We start from the raw sequence: 5,538 nt of genomic DNA, 5'->3' as shown, positions 1-5,538 counted from the left end.
AAGATGATATGATAGATAGATAGATAGATAGATAGATAGATAGATAGATAGATAGATTGATTGATAGATAGATAGATAGATGAGAGAGAGAGACAGAGGGAGAGAGAGAGATCAGAAAAGGCATCACCACCAAGCCATAGCAACCAGCCTTTATGTCTGATCACCATGAATCCACCTAGGAAAGAGTGGGTAAAAGGTGAGTCAACTGACCTAGGGACAGTGGATATTTATGGATCCTGCTAATGAAGAGGTGGCATTTCCTGGTCAAGGATCCAGGTGTGTCAGGCAATGTAGGGAAGGACTCTGCATTGGCTCCCTGTGGAGGGTTAGCCTTTGTACCTTGGTCTCAGATGTCCTTTCCTGGGGTGTCAGTGTCCATTGGTGTTGGTGGGGGAAGGGTGGCCCTTCCACTAGTGTTGATCCTGTCTTCCTCCACCCAGGTCTCCTCAGAACTCAACAGAGCCTCTGCCTATGGGGTTTAAAGTAGGTGTTACCATCTGCACAGCCTCCCCATCAGGCACAGATAGAGTTTGGTACCCTCATGAGTCCCTGGACTCCCTGCCAAGCCTGAGCCCCTCTTTACCTCGCCTGGGCACCCCTGGCTGGGCTGTTCGCCACATCAATGTCCAGGGAATATTTACCTTGCCTGTGCATGGCCAGCCGCTAGGCACCCTGCACCAGGACCTGAGGAACCCTCACTCCTCTGCAGCCCTGCCATCTTTATTCTCCTTCCAATTGAATGTCCACCCCTTGCAAGAGTGAAAGGGTCAGGGGAGAGAACAAAACAGGGATCCTCCTGTCTGGAGGAGCAGGTGCTGAGAAGGACTTGATATTCCTTCTGGAGGAACACAGAAATGCAACAGACTCTCCAAAGAAACATGGTTAATATTAACCAAGGAGTCCCTAGACTGGTATGAGGAGTCAGTGAACTGCTCTTGTGGAGGTAGAGTTCTGACAGTAGAAGAAAGGCAGGAGTAGCTGTGCATTGACCTCATTTGTAAAGCTGGGCTGCACAGAGATGAGACGTAGCAATTCTGCAATCACTGAGTGTGTTCCAGAAATGAGAGGCAAACAAACACATTATAGGCAATCAGAACAAGTGACATAATTTGTGGGGACCAATGCAAAAGGTGCATTTGAGGCCCTTGCCTAGAACACATCAAGAGTTCAGGAGCTTGGGGGAGGTCACACCCTGTCACTTCAGTGCTCAAAACAGCCAGGGGCTGCGGATGTAACTTAGGGGTAGAGTAGTTGCTCAGCACATACAAGATCCTAGACAAAACACACACACACACACACACACACACACACACAGAGAGAGAGAGAGAGAGAGAGAGAGAGAGAGAGAGAGAGAGAGAGAGAATTAAACATGTCCTCTCCTCTGTGCTAAGGCCTATTATAGCCATAAGCTGCCATGTGGACAGCAAGTATTGCCCTGGAAAGACCTGGCTGTGAATGGGGAAAATGATCAGGATAGAGAGAAGGCAGCAGGCTAAACTGTGGAACTGGACGTGAATGGCACAAAGACACACAGCCAGCTGGCATGTGGGATGGAACACAGCATAGATGTTGGCATGACAGCATGTATCTCATGCTACCTCCTAAAAAAAACCCTGACACTAGGATAACCATTGCCTGTGAGTACTCCCATATCCCAAGTGTTTATTACACCTTTTTCTAGACAGGGGCATTGTAATGACCTTAGAGTACCTGTTCCCCACAAGTAAGGCCGTGCTCCAAAGTATGCCCAAAGGACAAAGTCAACCTGAAACGCATGAAAGGCCAGACCCAAGAGTGATGGGAACCAGGAATGGCCATTCATCAAACAGAACAATAATGTTTGAGCCAGAGTCATCAAAGGACATTAAGATTAGTGTCCAGAAACAAGATAAGCAGTGGCCTGTGGCTTAGTCACCAAGTATCACCCCAAGGAAAAGAACAAGTGGTGGCGGCACCATGGAGAGGCCTTGGCACCACTTCACAAGGACCCGCTCAGCCATACACGGTAGACAAGATGACAGCACAGCCTCCAGGTGCTCAGTGACAACTACCAATCCTGGAGCATGTCGCCTGCCAAGGTCACTGAAGGGAGAAGACGCTGAGGTGCAGTGAGAGGTCCTGGACTGGACACTGAGTTCTTCACAGTTGACAGTACCACACTGGCATCAGTAACTATGAACCCTGTGGTTATGTAAGATATTGGCTTTGGGGGAGGTGATACTGGATGTGCTGGAATTCTCTGAACTGTATTGAAAAATTTGGTAAACCATTTAAAAATGACTAGTTAAAAAGTAAAAGAGTGGCCAGGCAGTGGTGGAGCACGCCTTTAATCCCACCACTCGGGAGGCAGAGGCAGGTGGATCTCTGTGAGTTCAAGGCCAGCCTGGTCTACAGAGCGAGATCCAGGACAGGCATCAAAACTACACAGAGAAACCCTGTCTCGAAAAATCAAAACAAAAAGTAAAAGAGTGGAAATAGAAGATTCTATTTTCCTTAGAGCAGATCTGGCCAAGACACCCAATGTGACAGCTGTGTTCCAACATCAATTGAGATTGTCCCCCCATGGTGTGGCTTTATCATGACTACTTGATAGCCAACAGACTGAGGAAATGGTGTCTCATAAATTCAAGCCCCCCCAAGACCTTAGAAGGACACATGGATTAGAAATAAGGTCTTTGCAGATGTGCTAGGTAAGATATGTTAGATTGAGATGGAACCTAAATCTAAGAACTGACATGTCCTCATAAGAGAGCTTAAGAGAGCATGTAGGATGCAGCAGGTATTGAGTGGTGTGCCCATAAGCTGAGGAATGCCACCGCTTTCCAGCAACCTAAGAAGCCAGAGAAAGGTAGGGAAGAGTCAATTCCCAGAGAAGTGGGAGCTGAAGACACTATGATCTCAGGCTTGCAGCTTCCAAAGTGGAAAAGCCGCACTCCTGCTTCTTTGAGACATGTGGCCTCTCCCTGTTGTCATATGTGTGGGTCTCCCGCAGTTCTCTGCTCTTGCAATTACTCTCTGCTGCTACCAAGAGAGCCTCATCCACTCGACATTCCAGGAACGACAGGGCAGGGTTTGAGTCCTACAGAATACCCTGGCTGTGTCCTCACACCCACCAGCTGCACCCACAGAAAGCCAGGAGGCTATGATCTGCATTCCTTCTGAACTTCCATCCTTCACTGGGTCATGGTAGGCACTCCAGCACTTGCCCTATGTCTCTGCTGGTTCAGGAGATGGCTGCTGTTGATTTGTTCATGGTGACCTAATTCATGCACACTTTTTTTATTCTTCTCTCATACAATACATTCCTAATGCAGTTTCTCCTCCCTCCACTCCTCCCAGTTCCCACATACACAGTTCCCCTCTTCCCCCAGATCCACTCCTCCTCCATTTCCCTTCAGAAAAGAGTGGGCATCCCAGGGATATCAACTGAACACACCATAAAAAGCTACAATAAGACTAAACACAAACCCTTGTATCAGGGCTGGGCAAGGCAACCCAGTAGGAGGAAAAAGGTCCCAAGGGAAGGTGTAAGAGTCAGAGACACCCCCACTCCCAGTGTTAGGAGTCCAAAAAAACCACCAACCTAACAACTATAACATATATGCAGAGGACCTAGTGTAGACCCATGCAGCCTTGGTAATTGCTGCTTCAGTCTCTGTGAGCCCCTATGAGCCATGCTTAGTTGATTCTGTGGGCCATGTTCTCCTGGCATCCTGAAGAATGCAAACAGATCCATATTTATCACATTGCACAAAACTCAAGTCCAAATGGATCAAAGACCTCAACATAAAACCATATACACTGAACCTTATAGAGGAGGAAGTGAAGAATTCATGCACATTTCTTTTTTTTTTCATTTGATAATTAGAGATCTGAGTGATTTTGCTTTTATTTCCTTCATGTTAAGCCAATCATGAAATTTCACAGTGATTTCTGGGGTGGGGCAGAAGGAAAGTGTATTCAGAATGATGGAGGCCCTGGCCTGGTTGGCCCAAGAAGGTGCAAGCAGGGGAGGCCTCACTGGGGAAGCTGGAGGAGCACCAACTGCCCAGTTGGCAGGTAGGTGATGTTCCGAGAATGGGGGAGCTGATAAACAATGTCCTCAGCAGCCTCCAGCTTGCACAGCTCAATCAGGCTATCACCTGTGGTGGTGCCTTGGCATCACCCTCAGCAGAGATGATGGCTGCCTTCTGCTGCTGCTCAGCCTTTTCCACCACAAATCTGGCCCTCTCCGCTTCCTGCTGAGCTACCTGTTTGGCTTCCACTGCCTCTGTGAACTCCTTCCTGAAGGTTAGATCTGTCAGGGACATGTCATCCAGGATGAGCCCAAACGTTGCTGCTCTCTCTGTAAGGTCATCGCTCACCTGCCTCGAGACTAGCTCTCGCTGGGTGATCAATTCTCCAGCATCAAAGCGAGTCACTACTGACTTGAGGATCTCTGTGGTGATGGATGGCAGCACCCGCTCATCATAGTCCTCACCGATGCTGGTGTAGATACGAAGAAGCTGGCTGGCCACCAGCCAAAAGAGGATGCGTAGTGTGATGTTGACATTCTGCAAATCTTTGCTACCAGTGATGACTGGTACATTCCGGGGTCTTAAGCGGCAGTCAAAGATAATAGGTTTCTGTACCCAAGGGATGAGAAAGTAAGTCCCTTCCCCTACCACAATGTCCTGTACTCCACAGAATCAGTCAAAGATGACAGCTCTGTGCCCAACCTCCACATTCTATAAGGCAGAGTTCACCACGCCTCCTGCAACTGCTAGCATTAGGCCGAACTTTCCGATGGACTCAAACACTTTGGCAGCCATGATTCCTTCTGGTGCACCCACTCACGCCTGCTTCCACTCTGACCTCCACATGAATTCCCCTCATGCACATTTCAACATTACTTTTCTTAATATAAAAACGTCAGGCAAGTTTGTGTTCACAGAAAAACTGAACAGAAGGCAAACACGTCCCACACTCTCCCCCTATAGCCTGAGTGTTTTCTATTACTGCCCCACACAACAGCACATTTGTCCAGCTTATTCTGTTCTGGATTGGGCCTTGAATGTGTTTTTCTACAAAAATGCATCTGTGAAGCCCAGGGGTTTTGTTTTTCTTTCACATTATCTTCCAGGAATTTTATCATTCTTCATTATAGCTTTAGGTCTCATGCACGTGAAGCTAATTTGTGTTTTTATATGTGGCTATCTGTTGCTGTTTGCCCTTTATTGAAAGGCCCATCTTCCTTTCAGTGACCTGCCTTTCTCCTAAGTGAAAGGCAAGTTGACTGCACTCCCATGAGTCAAGTTTTGAACCCCCTCTCTGCTCTGCTGACCCATCTGCCTGCTCCGTCACTGATGCCAAAGCCTCTTGCTTACTGCAGCTGCATAACATGTCACTGTGAAGCTTCATCTTGTTAACTTAATTGAGAAATACCTAGGGCATTAGTGACACACAGCTGGGTGTGTCTGGGGGAGTGTGGAAAGAAGCACATTTCCAGATACGATTAGACCAGGACGGATCTGACCTGATCAGCAGACTAACTCTTCA

The 5,538-nt window shown here is 47.8% G+C and overlaps 1 pseudogene; it reads right to left on the bottom strand.

Annotated features, from left to right (window-relative positions):
• Nucleotides 1-3,871: 3,871 nt before the first annotated feature.
• LOC128113202 (prohibitin 1-like) lies at nucleotides 3,872-4,811 on the bottom strand (annotated as a pseudogene).
• Nucleotides 4,812-5,538: the final 727 nt, after the last annotated feature.

This window comes from Peromyscus californicus, unplaced genomic scaffold, assembly GCF_007827085.1.
Source record: "Peromyscus californicus insignis strain IS unplaced genomic scaffold, ASM782708v3 Scaffold_18__1_contigs__length_77618521, whole genome shotgun sequence".
Lineage (NCBI taxonomy): Eukaryota > Metazoa > Chordata > Mammalia > Rodentia > Cricetidae > Peromyscus > Peromyscus californicus.
The sequence above is the reverse complement of the archived record's forward strand: the minus strand, read 5'-3'. Positions and strand labels throughout refer to the sequence as shown.